The 23,228-nt window shown below is 42.4% G+C and overlaps 1 protein-coding gene across 5 annotated transcripts in view; it reads left to right on the top strand.

Moving 5' to 3' along the window:
- Positions 1–1,202: 1,202 nt before the first annotated feature.
- LINGO2 (leucine rich repeat and Ig domain containing 2) overlaps positions 1,203–23,228 on the top strand; it is a 1,050,275-nt gene continuing 1,028,249 nt past the window's right edge. For 3 of the 5 annotated variants that reach the window (XM_016220501.2, XM_016220500.2, XM_016220503.2), the window contains exon 1: positions 1,203–1,327. The gene's annotated coding sequence lies outside the window, so the exon portion shown is untranslated. Of the gene's footprint in view, positions 1,328–2,105; positions 2,159–23,228 lie in introns of those variants that run through there. The other 2 variants (XM_087822628.1, XM_087822629.1) reach the window with 2 other exon arrangements.

The raw sequence follows: 23,228 nt of genomic DNA on the forward strand, positions 1-23,228 counted from the left end.
CGGGGCCAGGTCTCCACGCGCTGGGTCCCTCCCCCTTCTCCAGCGGAGGCTTTCACCTGCTACCGTCCAGTTTGCAGTATAAGCGTAGAACCTAAATCAGACCAGCTCCAAAAGCTAGGGGTCACCATTCCCCAGGCGGTTCCTTCCACAAGGACACGGGCGAGCGCTAGGAGCTCCTCGGGGAAATGTCGCGCGAGGCAGCGGGCTGGGAAGGGGGCACGCGCGGGGGTGGTGTGCGGGCACCGATGTGTCGGCTCCTCTATTCCAAGGTCCTCGGGGAGCCCCTCGGAGCGCCGCGGCTCGTGGCGGCCCCCACTCGGGGTCCCGGCGAGAGGAGGGGCCGGAGCGGCGCCGGAGGACCGGGGGGTCCCGGGGTGTTCCGTAGTCCGGGGACCCCGCTCGGGCAGCCGGGGAAGTAGCTGGCCTCCGGGAGAGGCCCGGAAGCCTCGATGCCAGGGAGGGCGGGGACCCCGGAGGCGGCCGAGCGCGTTCCGGGGCTCGCGGCGAGCCAGCGCCCGCAGCAGCCGCCCGCTAACTAGTGAGGAGAGGTCCGGTCTCGGCGTCCTCCGCGGCCTCGGAGCCCCCGCCCCTCGCGCCCCGCCCCGCGCCTCGCGACTTCTTGCGCGCCAGTGGCCTGGGGCGGCCGGCGTGGGGCTGGGCGTGCGTGTGTTGCTGCGCGCGCCTGCGTGTGTGCGCGCGTGTGTGCGCAGCCCGCGCGGAGCCCGGCCGCTGGGACCCGCCGCTCGCCGCCCGCCGGTGTCCCCCGGGCCCGCAGCCGCCGCCTCCAGCGGCTCACCTGGCGCCGCGCGCCCGCCCAGCCCGCCCGGCCGCCGCAGCCCCGGCGCAAAGTTTCCCGGCGCAGACCCCGCGGCGAAGGGCCGCCGGGGAGGTGGGCTTCTGACGCCGCGCCTCTCGCGGCGCCTCTCCCCCGTCCCCACCTAATCCAAGCAGAGAGTAGATATTTTCCAAATTCAGGGGAGGGAAGAGAGGGGAGCGGCCGCAACTGAGAGCATCCGTTTCTTTCCTGCCCGCAGCCCTGGAACTGACTGAGGATGGGCCTGCGGGGTTGAAGAAGAAAATGCGATAGCCAAGTTGGCCGAGGAGCGGCTGGATGCCGGCGAGGTGGTCCCCGTCTCCGTCTCCACGGGCGTGACGATTTGCAGGCGCCTCCAGGGCGAGAGCTTCACGCCGCCACCCGCTCCGTCCCCGAGGAAGGAAGAGCCGCGGAGCCGCGCGGGAGCGAGTCGGGGGAAAGCCCGTGGGCTCGCGCGCGTCGCAGCCGTGGCTTTGGGTTTTCAGGACCGGGAAGAATTAGCAGCATCTCCAGGTAAGAAGCAGCAACTCCGCTGCCCGAATTGTCAGGTGGAAGAATGACTTAAATAAGGGTTGGGGAGGGGCGGGGGGGTGAGCCGAGTTAGGGGGGCGTCTCCGGGGGTCGCCGAGCGCGCGTCTCGGGGGCGGGCCAGTCGGAGGGGAGCCGGAGCCGCCGGTGCTCAGGTGGGAGGCAGAAAGCTGGAGGCGGCGTCCTGACCTTACACTTTTTGGGAAGCTATTGGAAAGAGGTGTCGAGCTGGGCGTCTGTCCAGGCTGGTTTACAGCGTGCGTTTGTGCGTGTGCTCTTCCGGCCAGATTTTTTTTTTTTTTTCAATTAGCACCGCAGATCCACGCCCTCGTTGCCATAGAGCGCTGGGGGCTCGGCCACCGCCTCTAGGACACCGGGGCAGGTGAGCCTGGCGCAGGTGGGCAGGTGGGGGCGGCGGCCTCCGGCGGGCGGGGTGCGGGGCGCGCGAAGCCCACGCCGCCGCCCCGCTGGCTCCACGCTGCCCGCGTCGGAGCCCGGGCGCCGCAGGTCTGGTGCGGTTCCTCTCGCCTCCGCTAGAGGCTCCCAGCGGGCGCCGCGCCGCCGGTGGGTGTGGGGGCGCCGGGAGGCGGAGGGCGCGCGCGGGGAGCGAGCGTGCCTGCGGGGCGGCGGGGCGGGCGCGGCGCGGCGCGGGGCGGCGAGCCGGGCTCGGGTGGGGGGCGCGAGCGGAGTCCCGGCGGCCTCCTGGCTGCGCGCAGAGCTGCGGGGACGCGGGTCCGAACGCGGGCTGAGCTCGGAAAAGCCGTGCCCTGAGCCGGAGCCACTTCGGGGACGCGATCCGAAGGACAGTCCCAGGAGGTAATACTCTCTTTCACCAGCCCCCCTTCCCTCCTCCCCCCCCAGCCCCGGCGGTTATAGGTAAATTCTCAGCCAGTTACGCCAGGTGGGCAGCAGTGCGGGGTGCAGGGTGCAGGTCTGTGGGGTCCGTATCCAGAGGTGCCTTTCAGACTCGCTCGGTGCCATGTATCTCGCCCGGCTCCCCCGCACATTTGCCTGCTTTAAGGGAAGTTTTCTGCCGAGAGCGCCTGCTTTGGGCCCGGCTGCCGGGAGGTGAGCCGGGGGTCCCGCTGCGCTCCCCGGAGCTGCAGTGGGCTGGAGCGCGCGCCTCCAGGGATGGGGTGTGGTGCAGAAAAGATCACCACACCCTCTCCTTTCTCTCTCCTTGCTTTTCACCTGAGGGTGAAGTCTCCCCGTCTAGCTTTTTGCTGATTTCCCTTCCCAAGGGGCTGGCTCTGAGAACGGAGCGAAGCTGCTGGAAGACTTGGAGAGAGAGAGAGACGGGGAGGAAGTGGTGCCCGAGCGCCGGGCGGCGAGGGGGGAGTTGGGCTTGTGTGCAGCGGCGAGTGGGCAGGGCGGAGCGGCGCGCAGCCGAGGGGTTCAGGTGGTTTGATGAAGTCTGATTCATGCCACATTTCACACTGTCTTAGACACGATCCTTGCTCAAGCCACTAACAAAAGTCATTTCCGCTAGGCATTGCCGTGGGCACCGGTGGGCTCTGAATGTTGAATGATTGTGTCTAAACCAAAAAAAAAAAAAAAAAAAAAAAAAAAGAGTGGGTATTGTATGTCCGGGGTGTGATGCCACTGGGTCTGTCAGGCAGCTGGCAGTGTATGTTCTGTGTGTGTTGTATCCGTGCGTACCCAATGTGGTCGTTTCACACTCAGGATGGCAATTTTAGAGTCCCCTAAAGGTGGCTCTTAACAAACGGGACTTGTGATGTTAAACCTCCTGCAGAATAATACTGAAGAAAACAGCAAATCCGATGGGGCATGGAATATTCGAGGAACGCGGAATAAAAGCAGGGAGCCTTTGGAAAATATCGGGCCACGTACTGAAAGAGGGAAACCTGTTTTTCAGACATGGGAAGTGGTGGTTAACATTTTCAAGGAGGGGATGTTCCTCCCTGCACCGTCATCACCATCCAGCAGCGTGCATTACTTCCAACACAGTTAAGAGTATGAGGCAGGAAAAAAAATGAAGCACTTCCTGCTGAGAACCAGTAAAATGCCTTGCGAGCTGCTGGCAGGTATTTCTCCTTAAGAATTTAAATGGAATGGGCTGCGTCTTGATGATGAGTGAAGTGGCTTGGTGATCACTTACGTGTGGGGCATCCGTTATATTTGATTAAGGTGAATATGTAAGTTAATGTCATATAATAGGTGTAACTTAGTGGAACTGGAATCAGGCCAATTTACGGATGCTTTTCATTCCAGAATAACACGTCGCATGATTTCCAGGAAGATTTATATAAAGTTGGCCATTCACATATTATAGTGGGTAGAACTCTGTGCAGAAGGCAAGAATAAATATCTGAAATCTCAAAAAGGATGGCTTATATTCTTAAAATAGACTGTTCTAGGATTTGTATTATGTGACAAAACAAGTTGATGTCTAGATACAGTTATCTCCATGTATAGCACAGTTTATTTATTTGTCGGAATGAATTAACCAAGACCAATACATAATAAGGGCTCAGTTTTCTGTCTGAAAGACACCTCTGAAACCAGAGGAAGATCTGCTGGTATTAAGAATCTGTGTATATGATGCATAAGAGCTATTGTGTTTCCTGGCAGTTAATTGAATCAAACTAGTGAGGCTGGTTTGTAACCTCACAGTCAGTTTTAGGACTCCATCTCTAAAGCATTTTTTTCTCTCTAATAAATGCTATTTTTAAAGAGGCCAAACATTGGTATGTTCCTGGGATGCCATGGATCTCAAAAGCCCTGCAAGTCCTCTGAAACTTCATGTCAAGAATCAGAAGTGATAGGACATTGTCACCAATTAATTGGCTTGATGCTTCCGTTAAAAACTGATTATTATCTGGCTCTGGTAGTCATTACGGTTGATTTCATTTGGTCTCTAGATATTCTGTGAAAGGACTCTAGGTGGAAATGTTTTCCTGTAGTACAAGGAGAGGAGGTCACTATATGCAAAAAGGCTTGTCAGTTACCCATTCTCCAATGTGGCTGCATTTTATCCGTAGGCAGGATGCCAGATTAAAAAAACCCAAAAATCAGTTTTCTGAATTTGCATGAATATTTCCCTCCTTGTCATAGCCCTCAGCCTCTGGGTACTTCATTTATAATGTTGATGAAGAAATGTCACCAAGCCACTTCCATTTATGGTTTAGGGGCTACATTGATGTTAACTTTAGGAACTATTTAGTCATACAAGATCGTATTTCCTGAAAGAAAATCAATTGGGCTTAAAAAAGATATTTGAGATGTTTGATAAGGAAAGGAGAATGGGAGAGACAGGTTAAATACCAAGCAAAAGGTTTACCCATCTAACTGCATGCACGATTTCTCCCTTCAGCAACCATTTCTTTAACTATTAAACAATCTTTTTCTATTATTTGTTTCCACCCTCCCCTTTCCTCTTTCTCACTCCTTCCCCTCCCCCCTCTCTTCTGTCTTTCATTACTTTATTTTCTCTCTCAGTTAAAATATTTCCTTCAGAAAGAAATCCATGGCAATATACAAGGTGGGGCAGAAGTTGTGAGTGCCTGAAACAGTTTATTCTTGTATTATTATTTGTTGATTATTGTATTAATTTCCATATGAACTACTATGAACCTGTTTTTGCTCTGCCCTGTAAGTTATTTTACAATCATCAGTCCATAATTGAATTTCAGAGGGGAGGTACTCTTAAGATATTGATTGTTTCATTTATTTTAAAACTTTATGCAGAAGAAACCCACTAGAAAGTGGGGTTGAGTGTTTAGGGAGTAGGGGTCATCAGTTGACCTTTGCCTCTTGCATCCTGGATGCCTGCTGTGTCCTGGACCTCCCCTGGCTTCTGCTTCTGGGAAGCACACAAGCACGGATGGTGGTCTCTGGAGAGAGATGGGCTGCCTTGCAACATGGTGCATTTGCTTTGGGTGACTTATTTCCATGTGGTTAGTACACTCTGTGTGTACATAACGGTCCACCTAATCAGATCTGAAATATTCACGTTAAGCAAATAGTGAAGCCGCCCCCCTCAGTGTGGAACTGTTCAGGAATTAGCCCATTTTAGGAGACCCTTAACTCCATCTAAGTCGTCAGTGAATGTAACTACTTTTTAAATACCACTCAACAAATACAGTTGCTAAATGGTTCGGAAATGTCCTCAGAGAGAAAATCTAGTGTCCAAAAATCTCCCAAGAGAAACTAATTCAGTACCACTGGGAGGCAGCGTGAATGAGCAGGAAAAGCACTGGACTTGGCTACCCGAAGACTTGACTTCTACTCTGTCTGTTATGACTAATGGTGTCACTTTGGAAAAGCTCTCTTGTTTTTCTAAGGCTCTGTGTTGAATTCTGTAAAATGGGAAAATTTAATATCTACCCACTCTTTTTTTATGTTTAAAATTTGACCACACTTAGATTTAAGCTTTGGGAAAAGTAAAATGTTTCAGTGCCAGCCAAGTGCATGTCTGTCATTATAACACTTGATAGAGAAGTACATGAAATATATTTAAAGAATCCCTATTAAACTTCCAGGACATAGATTTTGATATGCATTTGATAAGAGATATTTTTTCTGGAGGAGCTATTAGCAAGTGTCATGAAAGTAAGATTTAAACTAATATATACCTATGTGAGATGATTTTCTCAAAGTTATTAATATGGTACAACTTGTGGGATGTTTATTGTGTGAGACATAAGAGTCTATCTGGGCATTTGAGGTGTTTTTAGATTTGTGATGATAAAGAAGAGGGAAAAGAAAACAAGTAAAATATTTTTGAATAATAAAATATAAATTGAGTAGTGCCTACCCCCTATTTTTAAAAATATGTCTTTATTGATTTCAGAGAGAAGAAGGGGGAGGGAGAGAGAGAGAGACAGAAACATCAGTGATGAGAGTCATTGATCGCCTGCCTCCTGCACGCCCCCTGCTGGTTATCAGCCCGCAACCTGGGCTCATGCCCTGACCAGGAACTGAACTGCGATCCCCTGGATCCTAGGTTGATGCTCAACTGCTGAGCCACACCGGCTAGGTGAATCCCCCATTTTTTAACAGTCTACATATTTCTTCTTCTTGTATATACTTATTATGACATAAATAGCAATTGCCATTGATTTCATTAGGTCAGTTACTCAATTTCTATAAACACTAAAAATACAAAGCTTGTGAAATGTTAATTCAGTGGTTTACTTTGTGAAGCTGGACAGAAAACTAATGCAGTATTTTAGATTTAACAACAGAATTTGGTGACTTAGCTGCTAATTATTTATAGGTTATTTTCTTTAGGTGAGTTAGTAAGAAAGTGGTAGATATTAAATGATTCATTGATTTGAATAAAATTTTAAAAGCTCCATTGAAACTATTATGTGCTCTGATAAAATATGAGATTTGCTAGGATTTGAGACTAGAATAAATTTTGTTGCTTTTCTAGATGTGTTCACTAGTTAACATAAGGAACAGCCTATCTTTACTGGTTGCAAGGATGTCAAATACCATTTCCTTCCCCAGAATTTTAGTGCCATTGTCAATATAAACTATAAGTATATTTTCTCTATTAATATTAATAAGAGGAAAAGCAAACCTAGGGACCTGGCCTAGAAAATAAATTTTATATATATATATGTGTGTGTGTGTGTGTGTATATTATACGTATATATAATACATATTATATATATATTGCAGATAATAGAACATAGTATCAAATTGTGTATAAAGCAATAATCATTCCCTTTGCAAAAATCATTACCAAATTTCAGTGTAACAGAAATATATGCAAAAAAATCTAGATTCTCAGCACATTTTAGTTTCTTAGTGTAGCACTAGAGAGTTTTTGAAATGGATTCTAAATTGGACTGCATAAGAGGATTTTGTGTCTTCATACAATCTCATTCTATTATAATGTAACTGTGGTGAGCTGCAAGAGATCTATCTAGTAGCCAGCATGAAGAGAAATAATTAGCATAAAACCTGTATTGCTGCTGGTGTACTGGGGAGCCAGCACAGTGCCTTGTGATAAATGTTGATTTTGATATGGTGGGCTTCATTTGTCAAAGGGAAAGAGCCTTTATCTTCTTAACTATTTTTTTACTCGACTTTGCTATACATATATTTATATATTTATTACATTAGATATAATTTTATTATATATTATACAAATATATATTTTATATCTAAAATGTTACATATGTTATTTTATTACATATGTTTTATATATACTTTATATACTATATCATTATATACACTGTACTTTATGTATAAGTTCGTATATACGCACACACGTATATGTGTATATACACACACACACACACACAACGCTAAAAGCAGTCTTTGGTCCTTGTGAAGATATGTCTTTGACTGTAACCTACTGCTTAAGCATCTGATTATAGATTTCAAATTGCTTCTCTTTGTGATTTGCCTTCCATTTCATTTGTAGGTAAATGCTAAAACCATAGCTCTGGTCTCAGTTAAATTTACACCAGTTAATACTCAAATATTTATTGATGTTAAAGTGATTTTTTATATCATGGTCAGGCTATGGTGATGCATGTGAACTGGTTTTTGTTCTTAAGTTCTTAAGCATCTTGTGATCTTGTTCTGGAGAGAAGGCAGAAGTGGATGGGAAGCTAACAAGAAATGGGCAGTCTCTCAACTTATTCAGACAATTCTCATGATGTATCCATACAAAATAAAAATACAGGAGTTGTGTCACCAGGCAATTCAGAATAGAGTAAAGTGAGAGTAGTTTGGAATTCATAAACGGGGACAAATTGGCTGAGGTGAGTGGAATATAAATGAACAGTAAATACATAACCTTGCTAATCAAAGCCGTGCAAGTGAACACAGTAGGGACATAGTCTTGTTGATGAGCTGGGACAAAGATGAAATCATTGATAGATTCCATGTGTTGAGAATGGAGTGGGGAATTGTATACATATATAGTGTATTTTATATATATACATATATATAAATAATTGAAGACATTGCCAACTGGTTCAGTACATCTGGAGTGAAATGTAAATAATTATTTTAAAAATACCTATTATAAATGTTTGTAATAATTATCTTTATAGGTCCTTTTCTAGAAATTTACCTCAGAAATGCACTCCTGAATGTTTGAGGATATATTATGTAGGCACAGTTAGAACTATATAACCTGAATGGTTTCATATCTTTCAAGGGACCTAATATAATTAAAACCTTTCTATGCCAAATCAGCTGGTGAACAGATAAACAAAATGAGCTGTATCCCTACCTTGGACTAACATTTAGCAATGAAAATGGGTGAAATACTGATACATGCTACAGCCTGAATAAGGCCTCAGAAACATTATGCTGAACGAAAAAGCTAGACACATCCTTCCATTTATATAAACTATCCAGAAAAGCAAATCTACAGAATTTAAAAGTAGATTGGTGCTTACCTCACGCTAGGAGTGGGGATGGTGAGTGACTGCAAGTGGACACATGTCCTTGGGGCTGATGCAACTGTTCCATAATTGGATGTGGTGATGGTTGCACAGATCTATAAATTTACTAAAAATCATTGAATTGTTCGCATAACATAAGTACATTTAATGGTATATAAATTCTTTCTCAATACAGCTATTAAAATGCCCCAAATTTCACATGATCTCACTCATATGTGGAATCTAATGAACAAAATAAACTGATGAACAAAACAGATCCAGAGACATAGGAGCATGGGACAGACTGAGGAATCTCAGAGGGAAGGGGGGAAGAGTGTGTGCGTGTGGGATTAACCAAAGAGTTTATATGCATATATGCATAACCCATGGACACAGACGATAGTGTGGAGAAGGCCTGGGGGTGGGGGTGGATGCTGGGTGGAGGGGATCTGGGGGGGAAATAAAGGGACATCTGTAATACTTTCAATAGTAATGATTAAAAAAACCCAACAATACCCCAAAGTCTTCCAACAAAGTAAGCCTCAGGCACAGATGACTTAATAAAATTATCTGAACATTTAAGGAAGACTAATACCAATTGTATACAATCTTTCCCAGGAAATTGTGGAGGAGGGAACACTTCCCAACTTATCCTGTGAGACCAGCATTACCCTGATACCTGCACCAAGAAAAGTTATTATAAAAATAGAAAACTATAGACCCATATCCTTTATGAACAGAAATGCAAATAGTTTTAACACAACTTTAGCAAGTATAAGTCAACAGTATATACAATAATGAAACATCATAACCAAGTCGGGTTAATTCTAGAGATGTGATGTTGGTTTAATGTGAGAAAATTAATCAGCATAGTTCACCATATTAACAAAATGAAAACAGAACAGTCTGACCATCTCAGCAGATGCCGCAAAAAGTGTTTGAGAAAGTCCAACACTTGATGAAAACTCTTAGCCAATATTCTAGGATGGTAAGGGAGCTTTGGCTCGATGTAGAACATCTGCAGTAAGCATGTGGCTGACGTGACACTTGCTGGTGACAGACCAGATGCTTTCCCTCTCATCTGGGCAACAAGGAAAGAACGTCTGCTTGCCTCGCCTCTCCGCAGCATCGGCCTGGAAATGTTAGCCAGCGAAGGAGGCGAGGAGAGGGCTCCAAAAGGCACACAGATGGTAAATGAAAAGGCACAGGGTTTAAACACGGACTTATGGGAGCATTTTAACACATCCATACATCCCTATAATTATATAGAAATACAATGAGATACGCTTTAAAATACACATACAGTGACTTCTGTGGTACTTGTTCAGTAAGAAGGCAAGGGAATGTGGTTCTCCACATGCGGTCATGGTAAGATCAGGATGTTTTGCGCAGCAGGAATATGTGACTAGAACATTTAGTGTGTGGTGGGTGGATTGGTTTTAAGCACTGAAATAGGCCCTGGTAAGGGGGACAGATATTATCTTGCCTTTGAGAAACTTACAGGCTAATTTGGGAAAGAACTTATAAGCAATGGGAAGAAACAAAATATATAATGAGAATTTGTGTTATATGCACATAAGAAACGAAGTAGAACGTCTCATATTTACCCATGAGCATTGGGAGAGGGATGGGAAGATTTCTCCAAGAGGCGCCTGGTACCCAGTGAGCACTCAGCAGAGAGCTTTATTTATTTTTTTATAATAGACTAATACAAACCGTTCTTTCCTACTTCACCTCATTCCCCTTTGTATTCAGTAATACATGCTGTACTTCCCCGTCACACTGATTTTGTTTGTATTGTTACGGTCTTTTCTCACTTAGAATAATTGCCACGTTACCACCCGCCTTTGTTGAGAACCTTCCGTGAACAAATGCATCATCCTAAGTACTAGGGATTCCCTGTTGCCTAACGCATATCTTCATTCATTTATTAATCTAATTGAAGCCCTTTTCTTCCTACGTAATTTTTAATATTTTTTTCATTTGTTTCTGATGACAAAGCTAAAGCATTCACACCATAAAAATCATATAGTTATAGAAATCCATGGTTTACAAAGCGAAAGAGCTTCCTGGAGCTCCCTCTCTCCCAGGACTGCGCGAGTGGGAAGCCGTGTGCGCAAGAAGTGAAGGGGTGAGATGGCGCGGGCCAGGGGCGGGCAGGAGGGCCGCGGCCGGGGCCCAGGGCAGCCTTGAGGGTGCTTGGCAAGTGGGGATTTTTCAAGTACAATGTTATACTCTGCGCAGTGTCACTACTTCCTGTGATTGCAGAATCTTCAGCAAAATCACACAAGTCCTGGTAGCATTAGTGTAGCTGGATTCCTGTTAGAGGCTGATAACGGGTTATTTTTGTGTCAAAGCTGGCGAAGCCACACAAAATAGCCATCATGTGCGGATAAGAGAACAGCAGCAGATACATACATCACAGAAGCGCCTCCCTTGGATCTTTTCCATGTGTGATCTTAACTATCTAGTCCATTTACTCATGTCCTGGATACATAACTTCCGACACATCCCCTTCAAGTTGTAGTTTCCCACGCCCTTAAGCACTGCAGCCTGTAGCATGATTATTTTGTGTACATGGCTTAATGAATATTTTTCACTGTTTTCCATAAAAACTCATGCTATCCAACTAAATTAGATTGATGGCACTCTATCGCGCTTACTTTCCTAGAGGACTTTTTTGTTGAGATAACTGGATAGCATGCTAGAACATACTATGTTAGTGATAATATTTTTGTAGATGCTGAAATTAGGAAGGGAACATTTCTAGTGAGATCTGTATTCAAGAATCTCACAGGGTACTACGTGACCTTTCAATAAAAATATATCTTCGGCAGAGAAACTGTAATCATCATTTAAAAATGAAGTATTTTTCAGTTATTACACTTGAACATAGGTATGAACAAGATTGATGGAATTAAGATGGAATATGAATGGAGATAAATTCTGCATGTTACTCATAGGTGCTTACATAGCCTGGCAAAGTGCTTAGGTCTGGGTGGCTGTTGGTAGAGTTCAAGAGAAAGTAAGCAGGTCGGTATAGGGGAAATTAATAATTTAAAATCACAGCTTTAGAATATGGATGCTAATCAGATGTTTTGTCACTAGTAACTGTAGAAAACCATGGAGAAGTTATTTGCATTTTGGGAGGGGGATAATCCTCTATCTTTCCATTTAGCTCTCCTTGTAGGAGAAGAAAGAATATAGGTACTAAGTATACTAACTGCTTTATAAGAATACAGTGTTAATGAATTTAATGAATATACTAAGTTTTGAATGTTGGAAATAGTATTAAAAAGTATTTTAGTACTTACTGGTGAATCCATTCCATTTTTTACATGTTTGCATGTCTTTGTACATTGAGATCCCTCCAACTGAAATAGTATTTTCCAGATTATTTGGGACAATTCCTATTTATCCTTTAAAAACTAGCCTAATATCATGTCCTCAGTAAAGCATTCCAGAATCTCTGGACAAAGTGCCGTCTCTCTACTTTTGCAAGTTTTTCTTGTTACGTGTATTTTTAAAAAATATATTACTACTTTGGTTCACTGTCCTGTGTATCTTTCCAAAGCTTGTGGACCTTGAGTGTAAAAATTATATCTTATTTGTAACTGTGCTTTTTAAAAATACTCTAGAATATATAACCAGTTCTTATTAAATATTTTTGGAATGAATTGAAATGTGACTTTTAGACCATTTTGTTTAAAATTATATCCAAAGCCATTGTTAATACTATTTCCAGTTGGTAAAGGAGGTAGGTAGCGTGCAACAATTAAAAGTTTAAACGTTTGGTTTTAAATCCTGACTCTGCTATTGGCTGCTAATTGTTGGACATTGAGGAATTTCTTGATCTCATGATATATTAGCTTTTTAATATTAAATAGGTGTAATAGCATGTTTCTGCCCTGCACACCTTACATGGAGTTTACTATAATAGAATAGATACTGAGTGAACACAAACTTGTGTACTCAGTACCTATACAAATGAAGTCATTCCTGCATTAAATATATATTTAAAAGTCACTGATAAAATAATCTCCAGTGCAAGGATGTGTGTCACTTTCTTCAATGAAATGGGGAATTTGTATAGAAAAGCAAAAACAAAACCAATCAACGAGAAATTTCTTTCTATTGGATTTTTATTGCCTTTTTGTAACATCATTTCCTCAACTTTTCATATCGTATGAGTTTTATTTTATAAATTATGAAACAAGGGTTACAATACAGATCAGACAGTTTGCAGTTTAAAGACCTCGCTGCAGATGGGTCTGTGATAACTTTCCTGCAGTCGTTTATAATTTGGTGGAAGATTGTTGTGCAACTGCTTTGGATCTGAGTAAGCACCGACTTTTACCATCTCTTCCAGTTATAGTCAATTTGCATGAAACCATCATCCTTTTTATTTTGAATATTTTACCATTTCAAACCCTTGTATCCGATTTTCTCCTGTCTTCTTACTTGGTACTTTCTAGATCACTGACAGAGAGAAATTCAGAGAGCAGATAGTTACTGATTTAATGGTCGTTTGCTTCCGGGAGATCCACCGTTATGGGCTCTGATAGTATAAGGGGTTATCGCTCTATGCCTAAATCTAGTTTGCTGGAAATAAATGATGTTTTTCATCTCTGCCCAGTATTCGTATTTGGCCAATGTTACAGAGCCTAATCAGATTTTCTGCCATTCATTTTGCTGTGATGGACCATTTTTCTAGGTGTTTTTTACTTAAGCCAGATCCTCACAGCATTTTTATCTTTAATTTGGTTTCACATATCTGGGAGAAACTCTAGGGTAGTTTAGCCTGATTTCTAAACTTTTCCCCCATTTTTATAATAGCTTTTTATCTTAATGCTTCTGAGATTCTCTTGGTTATATATGATATTTTCCAGAGGTATTTTGATAGTTTTGCTTTTATTTGGATTCACTGTGAAGTGTTGTTGTTTTTTTTCCATTTTCTTTCTGACATTTCCATTCGCTGAAACTGCATTTACCTAGCGGTTTTTTACATACGCGTTTCTTATTTAAACAGGTGTTTATCCCCTTTGCCTCTACTACTCTGCCTTCCCCCCTGCTCAGTGGGGTCATTCCTTTTCCTGCTCATGGATAAAATCTCAGCTAGGCCTCATATGTTTTTTACTTACTATGAGAAAATGAAATGTTCCGTGATCACTTCTAATCAAGTGAATAGTTTCATTTCTGAATGGTCTCATTGGTTTCTAAATTTACTTAGTGGTAAGGCGTCCCCCGTCTCAGTTCCAGGCAGCTTTACGCTGGCCACTTTCCATGGAGAAAGGGGGAGCTGGTCAGCCTCTCCCCCCCCTCCCCAAATTGCCACCTGGATTTTTGTCCCGTTCAACTAGGTTGCCACAGGCTCTTCCTGGGTTGAACCTCAGAAAAGTAGAATAAAGGTGAGGTGTGACGTGATCGGCACGAATGTAACCTTGGACCAGCTGTCTCCGGGTGTGGGGGACACTTTATTTTACCGTAGGGTGGTGTGGTAGACACGAATGGGACTCATCAAAACTTTCTGTGCATCTTGAGCACATGGCGGGATTGAACTTTCTGGCTTTCTGTGGCTGAGTGAGACCGTATGACCAGTTCCGACTCAGGTTTGTGGGCAGAAATGACAAATCCCCCCGATGGTGTGACAGTCTCCTGAAACTGCAGCCAGCATCTTTAGAGCCGGCGGCTGCTCCGGCCGCCCGAATCCCGGGAACCTCAAAGAGAAGCCAGCCCCGACCACGCCTGACCCGCCGCAGGCCGTGTTACCCGACCCGAGACACTGATCTCCTGGCGTCACGGGATTGCTTCATACCACAGGAGAAGCTGACCTATTGAAACAGAAAGAGAAGGGGTCGCTCAGAGGCGCTTGATGGGACGAATTGGTTCCAGTTTCTGTGACACAGGAAATGCACTTTCTTCTGCCTAGATGCATAATATTTCTTTCTTAATTCCTGGACATCTGGAAATACATTGCCTCTATTAGGGTTACTCCATCCCTTAGGCAGGATCTGAAATGTTTCCAAGTAAGCTCTTTCTTCTAAGTCGCCAGCCTCTGATTTTTTACAGAAGTTTACACAATCTTACCTCTCCCAGGGAAATTATAGCTAGCACCTCTATTTCCCTGGACAATTCTGGACGGCCTTTCACTTTTAATTCAATTTATGAATGGCTTAAACATTGAATGACACGAACTGTGCTCTAATAATCCTCTGGAACATACTCTACAGCAGTGGTGTTAGACCAGCCTGCTCTAAGCTGCATATCAGACATTGAGCATTGTATCCCCTAAGCTTCAGTGTAAACAGTTCCATCTTTTGAAGAGGCTTCCTTAAGGCTTCTGCAAGGTGTGAGGTGAGGAGGTGGTGGTAGGATTTATAGCACATCAACAACTCCACAATTTTTTCTTCTACCTAGTTTTTAACCTTTTTGACCACTTAAACTTCAAGGAAAGTGGACTCACAAACCTGGTTTTTGAGAATTCTTTTGCCAGTTCTGCATTGGTGACTTAGTACTTTCATTTAAAATGTAGGCGATACCTGTCGGCTATCATTTGGTTCTTGGCCTTGGGATCTTAACTGAAACCCACAGAGAACACATCTCATTTAACACCCTGCTCTAAGAATATTGTGGTAGGGCATGTTACAGATCAGCAACTTTCAACATTTTTCATCTATTCTGTGGCACACCAATATATATATATATTCTGAACTGACAAATAAGTAGATATAATTGTAATTCATTCACACTGAACAGCTGTTGTTGTGTTGGCTGTTGTTATTTTTTTAAATTCTCACCAGAGGCTATTTTTTTCATTGCTTTCCAGAGAGAGTGGGAGAGAGAGAGAAACGTTGGTTGGTTGCCTCATGCAAGAGCCCCGACCAGGGCTGGGGATTGAGCCTGCAACCAAGGTACGTAGGTGCCCTTGACCAGAATGGAAGCCGAGACCCTTCAGTCCACAGGCCTACTCTATAACCACTGAGCAACCGGCTAGGGCTGTTTTTTTTTTAATTTTTTTTTTTAATTTTTTTTATTTGACACTCTAAGGGAAAAGAGGTCAGTGCCCCCGACTAAATAAATAGTCAGGTAGTCCATGTTTTAAAAATTCTTGAGGCACACCAGAGCGCCCTGGCACACTGGTTGAAAATCTCAGCAGAAGATTATTAGAGCATAGTGTGTGTCATTCAGTATTTTTAAAGCCATTCATAAAGTGAATTAAAAATAAATTTGCCTGCAGCAGCAGAGTCATGGCCTCTCTGGAGGAATCACAAAAATGAATTATGGAAAGCTCTGGCAACTTATTTTTTCTTGTTGTTAAAATCAATAAGGTACTATTCATAAATAGCGTAAATTCACTCACTGCTCATTAAGGCTGTTTGGTGCTTCTATAAGGATTGTTAAGTGGAACCTACTGAAGAGATTTAAGCACAATGTAGTTATTCTTGCCATTGCGGGAGGGCCTACACAAAAACTGATGTGCAGTTAACTGCACATTTATTCCAAAAGATTGCTCTGGCTAAAACAGGTAGTGAATCAATCTTTAAGATTGATTACTTCTGTTATAAGTAACATGAACCCCTCTGGGGTTTGGGAGGGAAAGTCAGAGAAACTCTACAAAAGCATAATGTATATTATACATTAATAACATTATCCAGTGTTCACTATAAAATTTTAGACTTAATGAAACCATGAACAAAGATGCTGCATTTTATCTTGATACAGAACATTAAATCATTGTAGTTAAAAACAAACCTAAAATAAGCAACTATTCTAGTGTATAACTACATTGTAACTTTGCAAGTATTATTATTGTTTTATCTATTTTATTAAAAATATTATTATTATTTTTAAAGGTGAGAGACATAATGGCCGCATTTTAAAAATATATCTTTATTGATTTCAGAGAGAGAGGAAGGGAGAGGGAGAGAGAGATAGAAACACCAATGATGAGTCATTGATCGGCTGCTTCCTACACGCCCCTGACTGGGGATCAAGCCCGCAACACAGGTATCGATCGGGAATCGAACCTCGATCTCCTGGATCCTAGCCCAGTGCTCAACTGCTGAGCCACACCTGGCCAGGCCTTATTTTTATTTTTAATTCTCACCGAAGGATATTTTTTCAGTTGATTTTTAGAGAGAGTGGAAGGGAGGGATGGAAGGGGGAGAGAGTGAGAAACACATCGATTGGTTGCCTCCCTCATGATCCCTGACCAAGGCTGGGAGCGAACCCTCAACCCAGGCATTTTCCCTTGATCAGGAATCAGACCCTTGACCCTTATGTCTGAGGGCTGGTGCTCTAACCACTGAGCCATGCCAGCCAGAGCTCTTATTTAATTTTTTGATTCACAGTCCTTCATGTGACAAGTATATTATTGCCTTTGAAAGATCTAAGCCACATTGATGAACAGAAGTAGAAATTTTCATAAAAAATATTTTTGGACTTCTTAGCTCTTGTCTTTGGGGATGCTCTAATGAACAGCTGAAGAGTTTGAGCAGTGTAAGATTTTGCTTTGATTAAGAGAGGGACATTTCCATAGTCTAGTCTAGGTTGGACTATTGTATGACTGATAGCTATGCAATTTTAAGTTGCTGTTTTCCAAAGAAAGCTAGCAATTTAAGCTACAAATTTCTGAGCGCCAGGTGTTTCTGTGCAATGTTTGTTATTTTGTACAGATGATTTAATGTCAGCTCTGGACACTGCCACCATCTGGTGGCCTTGTAAATTTCCATCACTATAGTCTACAGCCTAAGCTTTGGGGGCGTCTATCAGAATAGCTCATGTGAGTTTATATGGACTTGGAGGCTCTGAAGAGAGAGAGAGAGGGAGAGAGGGAGGCATGCTCAGTTGCAGTTGGTGATTACAACTGAGTATGCCTCACAGCTCCTAGCAGTGGGTAGAAAAGTGAATTACTCAACCTGGGATTTGCACCGTGATACCTGATGAACACATCTATTAGTCCTGAAATGTTTTCTATTACTTGTTACATCTTCTTTCTCTGCCCCAGCCCAGAAAACCAGGCATTTGTTTTCTTGTCATCTAGAAAATTTTCCGAATACTATGCATTAGACCTTAATTACCTGTATATACTTTCATAGCCTTTGTATTGCTTTTTAATTAGTTAATTTGGGATAATCTTTTATCTCAAATTAGACTGTGGGCTTTTTTAGGGCAAATGCACTATTGATTTCTTTTGCATGCCTGAGTCCTAGCACATTTAAGAGTATTTTCAATCTTTGTTTAATGCTTGGGAAAGGTTCTCAGAAACAGTTTTACAAAATGATAAAAGAAAACCATGATGTTTTATATTAGTTTTAGCATCTTCTACCATAAAGCCCCAAGCTGCATAGGCTAAATATAATGGATAAGATGGAGATATTATGAAGAAATAATAAGAATATTTCTTTAGTCTTTAATACATTTATATATTCCATAACATTTTAAACACCTTTTTGTACATAAGAAATATAAAAGGAAGTTGCTTATCAGGAAAATAAATATATTTTAGGAACAAGGGAAGGACAGTGGAAAATCAAGTCCTTTATGAAATTAGGAAGTTTTGTGGGTAGAAAGAATATGTAATTCAATGCTAGACTTTTTTTTTTTTTTAATTGAAAGTAGTTAGTTACAAGACACTTAAAAGTCCCAAGGAGTCAATATAATTTGGTAACTCAGTGCTATTTGGGGGTGGGGTGGGGTAGTTAGGACCATTATAGAAAAAATGATTGAACCACAATGTATCAAAAGATATAAAGTATCAACTATTTTCTTCCAGTTTTTCTTAACTGAGTTTTCTGGCACATACAAATCATTTGTATGAGTTTATTTTCTGTATTCTTCCAAGGCTGGTGGATAACTAGAACCATGCTAAATGAAGAGAAGTTAACTTACCCCGCACAGTGCTGACTTAGGGCATTAGAGCTTCACCTGAGCATAAACTCCTGCTGAGGTAAGGCTATCTGCAGCATCAGGAGATGCTCAATTTATGTTTTTATGGAAGAAAACGGGAACGCAGTGGATGTTCTCTTGCACATTTGCCATCTGTGACTGAATCTGTACACCATAGAGAGAGTGCTGGTCTGATTTCTCTGTTTTGATAATAATTGAAGTTTAATATGAGCAGCCACCCCCCCAACACACCCCCACTTTGGAAACTTCAGAAATCTTTTAGTCTTTCCCTTAACAAATTTTCCTAAATATAATTAAGCAAAGATCAATAGTTATTTGTTAAATAATTCCGCTGTAATTTTCTGAGTCATATTGTTTTAATAGGGATGATGTTATTTGTGTGCTTTCTCTTAACCTTATAAATTATTAAAACCTGGTGTTATGGCCTTGGTTAGAGCTGCCTTGGTGACAGTCGCCTTAATGTGGCCATAAACCTAGAGATAAAGTCACTTGAATATGTCCAAATGTGAACGCTCTATAAATAAAAGCCCTGAATCATGTATTCAAAAATTACATGAGTACTGGAACAGTTGAACACCCATAGCCAAAATATGAACCTTGAACTACACCTAACATCTTATGCAAAAATTGACTCAAACTGGCCGGGCGTGGCTCAGCGGTTGAGTGTCACCCTAGGGTCCAGGAGATTGTGGTTCGATTCTCAGTCAGGGCACATGCCCGGGTTTCTGGCTCGATCCCCAGCAGGGGGCGTGCAGGAGGCAGCTGATCGATGACTCTCATCATTGATGTTTCTCTCTCTCCCTCTCCCTCCCTCTCTAAAAACAATAAAGATACAGTTTTTTTTAAAAATGACTTAAACTGGATGCCTGAGTTAAAACTATGTAACTTTTAGACAAAATCATAGGAGAGTATCTTAAGAGTTAGGGGTAGACAAAGAGTTCTTAGAATTGACATCAAAAGTATGACCTATAAAAAAGAAAAATTAGTAAATTGTACCTCTTCAAAATTAAAATCTTTTACGTGCAAAACGTCCATTTAAAGTGGATGAAAAAGAAAGTTAAAGACTAGGAGACACTATTTACAAGCGACATGTTAGACAGAGAGCTACCTGAAATATGTTTCAAAAATTTCAAAGCTCAGTGGTAGAAATACAAACAATCTAATTAGAAAATGAGCAGAAGATATGAGTAGACAGTCCACCAAGTACAGATGGCAAAACCGCATGTGAAAAGATGCTGTTCAACATTAGCCACTAGGGATACGAAAATGAAAAACTCAGCGAGATGTTGCTACACAGCTATCAGACTGTAAAATAACGTGAAGTGCTGGCAAGGAGGCAGAGAATTTGGATCACGCATACTTTGCTGGTGGGAAGGTAGAATAGTATAGCCACTCTGGAAGACAGTTGTGCATTTTCTTATAAAACTAAACATGTCTTTAATATACCACCCAGAAGTTGCATTCTTGGGCATTTATCACAGAGAAATGAAAACATGTAATAAACAGGCTGTGGTATTCATACCTTAGAATACAATTCAGTAATAAAAAGGAATAATCTATTAATATATGCAACGATTTATATGAATTTCCAGGAAATTATGCCAAATAAAAGTTGCTAATTCCAAAAGGTTACACACCCTATGGCTCTATTTATATAATATTTCTGGTATGACAAAATTATAGAAATGGAAAACAGATTAGTGGTTGCCAGGTTTGGGGTGAGGGTAGAGGTCAGTATGCTTTATAAAAGGCAACACAAGCATTCCCGGTGGTGGTGGAGCTGTTCTGTATATGGATTATATTGGTGGCTATGTGAACTTACTCGTGGTAGAACATTGTATAGAACTAAATACACATAAACTCACAATTAAGTACTAGTAATACCTGGGAAATTTGAATAGTGCCAGTGGATTGTTTCGATGTCAGAATCCTGGGAATGATATTGTAATATAATTTAGGTGGATGTTACCATGGAGGAAATCTGGGTAAAGAATATACAGAATTGTTCGGGAGATATTTGAAGTTTCAGAGGGGACACCCACATCCTAATCTTCTGTGTTGCAAAACCACTCAGGGGCCTCCTGCTACCTTATGATCAGAGCAAATTTGATGTGGAGGAGGTACATGTTGGCATAATTTGATCTCCAATCCTTAGAGTATAGAGATTGTTGCCTGATCTTTCCATGAAAAAAAAAAATCAAAGACGAAAGTCTATCTGAAGCTTTCTCCAGAGCAAAGATATCAGGGCAAAGAGAGAAAGCTGCATTGAAAGTAGGTCTCACTTCTTCCATTAAGAAGGGGGAGAGGTCCTGGTTCTGGTGGATTACAGAGGACACTGGCTATCTAGGATGTGTCGCTGCCAGAATAAGTCTACATGCAGCGGACCATGGCAGTGGACCATCGTGGCCCATACCAGTGAGCGTTACAGGGGAAGGTCCTCAGCAAACTCCAGATGGGTCATGGAGGACAGTGGGCCTCAGAGTCCCAGAGAAGCTGTTCTTGAAAGAAAGAGCTAATATTTGGGGCATCTGCTGTGTGATTGTTGAGTGTGGGCTTTGCAGTCTTTCCCTTTTTGCTCACCTGCCCATCTCTCCAACATAAGAGAGGACAGAGACAACACAGTGAGTGGCAAAGGGAGAGTGGAAAAATAGGGTAGAGAGGGTAGGAGTGACATGCTCCCCAGCACCTTCCTCCTCCCCAGCCCGATTCAGTTTTTCAAGCCCGAGACAGGCGTGAGTTAGGGGAGAAGCAGTGGCTTTAAACTGAATTGTTTGTACATAAAAATTAGACTGGTTATTAATATACCTCAGAGATACCAGAAAGCTTTGGGATTGGCCTAAGATATTTGTGTGTGTGTGTGTGTGTGTGTGTGTGTGTGTGTGTGTATGTTGTTTAGTATCATTGCCTTGAAATTAAAGAAAGACTAGAAGTTTACATAATAAAATATTAATAACAGTTATGTCTGGATGATGTTATTTCAGCTATTTTGTATTTAACTATTTAATCTTTTGTATATTTTCTAAATTTTCTATAATTAGAATGTTTTACCTTTATAATTACAAAAGCATTACTTTAGTAGAATGTCAAAAGCACTTGGATACCAGTCTCAGTAGAATATAACAGTGACCCTACATCTAGCAATTTTTAAGTGTTTGGCTACTTTGCTGTTTGGCGAGACTTCCTGGATGTGAGCAATCTATATCTGGGAAGAACAGCTAAGAGTAAGTTTTTCATCTATAATTGAAGGTTTAAGTAGATTGTTAATTTTTTTCCAACCCCAGACTTCTTCCATATGTTTCCAAATGATAACTCATCCCTTGTCCTTATATGTGCCGGTGCTGCTTTAGGTGCTGAGATTGTAACAGAGTACGAGTCCCTGTCCTCACGCAGCTCCGTGCACCAGATGGGACACTGGAGGTTTACACATCTGTGCAGTCAGTGCCACCCAGGGGTACGTACAGGGTGTCACAGAATCACAGAGCAGCAGCATCTAACCCAAGGTAGGGGAGGCTGGAAGGCCTATCATAGGAGGTGATGTTTGAGCTGTGACTTGAAAACCAACCAGCTAGGCAGAGAAGCCAGGGTGCCAGGCAGTGCAGACATGCAGGGAGGGTCCTGCAGACTGGAGAGGCTGTGGCACAGCCTGGCTCACACGGAGTGTGAGGGAATGAGGACAGTGGAAGTGGGTGAGGGTGAAGGAGCAGATCGGGGGCCAACTGCTTAGCTGGCGGTGGGCATCTGAGTTAGATCCTGACGGCCCAGAGGGCCTGGAGGAGAGACCAGTGCGAAGCAGGCAACGTGCTGCAGTTCAGAGAAGGTGAAGCTTTAAACCAAGGCCGGGGTAGGGGGCGAGAGAGACGTAACGGTGCATTTGGATGTAACGGGCGAGGGCGAGAAGGAGCCGGGTGATTCCAGTTTTATCTCTATGTAAAGGCAGGTCTGGCTTAACATGTGCACTGCCTTGAGGGAACGACTCAGAGGGACTCCCTCTTGGCAGAGGAGTGGCAAAAAGTGACCGTCCCTGCCCTGGAAAATCAAAGCAGCATCAAACAGAAATGTCTTGCCTCAGCTCAGCTAAACTGAGACAAATTAACAATATGTAGTGTCTCTCCTTTTCAGCAAAAAGACGTTGATGAACTGGTATATCCCCAAGTTGTTCTTTCTCCAGCAGTGTGAGAAAAATAAGTTAATATTTCATTAGAAAAATACTTTGCACGTAAAAAGATCAGTTGTTTTTCTATAGTATGTCTATTACATTTTGGGACCGACATTACTTCTGTAGACATGAATTTCCATTTTAATAAAAGAGATTATTGAAGAAAGATAATGTGAAGAACACAGATGCAGGTTTTAGGTTTGCAAAGCGATTTCTTTTGCAAACTACTTTTAGAGCAGTGCATCATTCATTCTTCAAGTTACCTTCAAGTTTCCCTTGATATCGATTAGCAGGTCAAAGGGATTTTTAAAACTGTAGAACCCAGCCCTAAAACCGTGTATAAATTAATTGGATGAAGATTTGATAAGGGTATCTCGTTCCAGTCATTAAAATGAAAGCCTGTCTCAGAATTCATATTATAAATAAATTTGAGAACCCCAGTGTAAAT

The sequence above is a fragment of the Miniopterus natalensis genome, chromosome 12 (genome assembly GCF_054644295.1).
Source record: "Miniopterus natalensis isolate mMinNat1 chromosome 12, mMinNat1.hap1, whole genome shotgun sequence".
NCBI lineage: Eukaryota > Metazoa > Chordata > Mammalia > Chiroptera > Miniopteridae > Miniopterus > Miniopterus natalensis.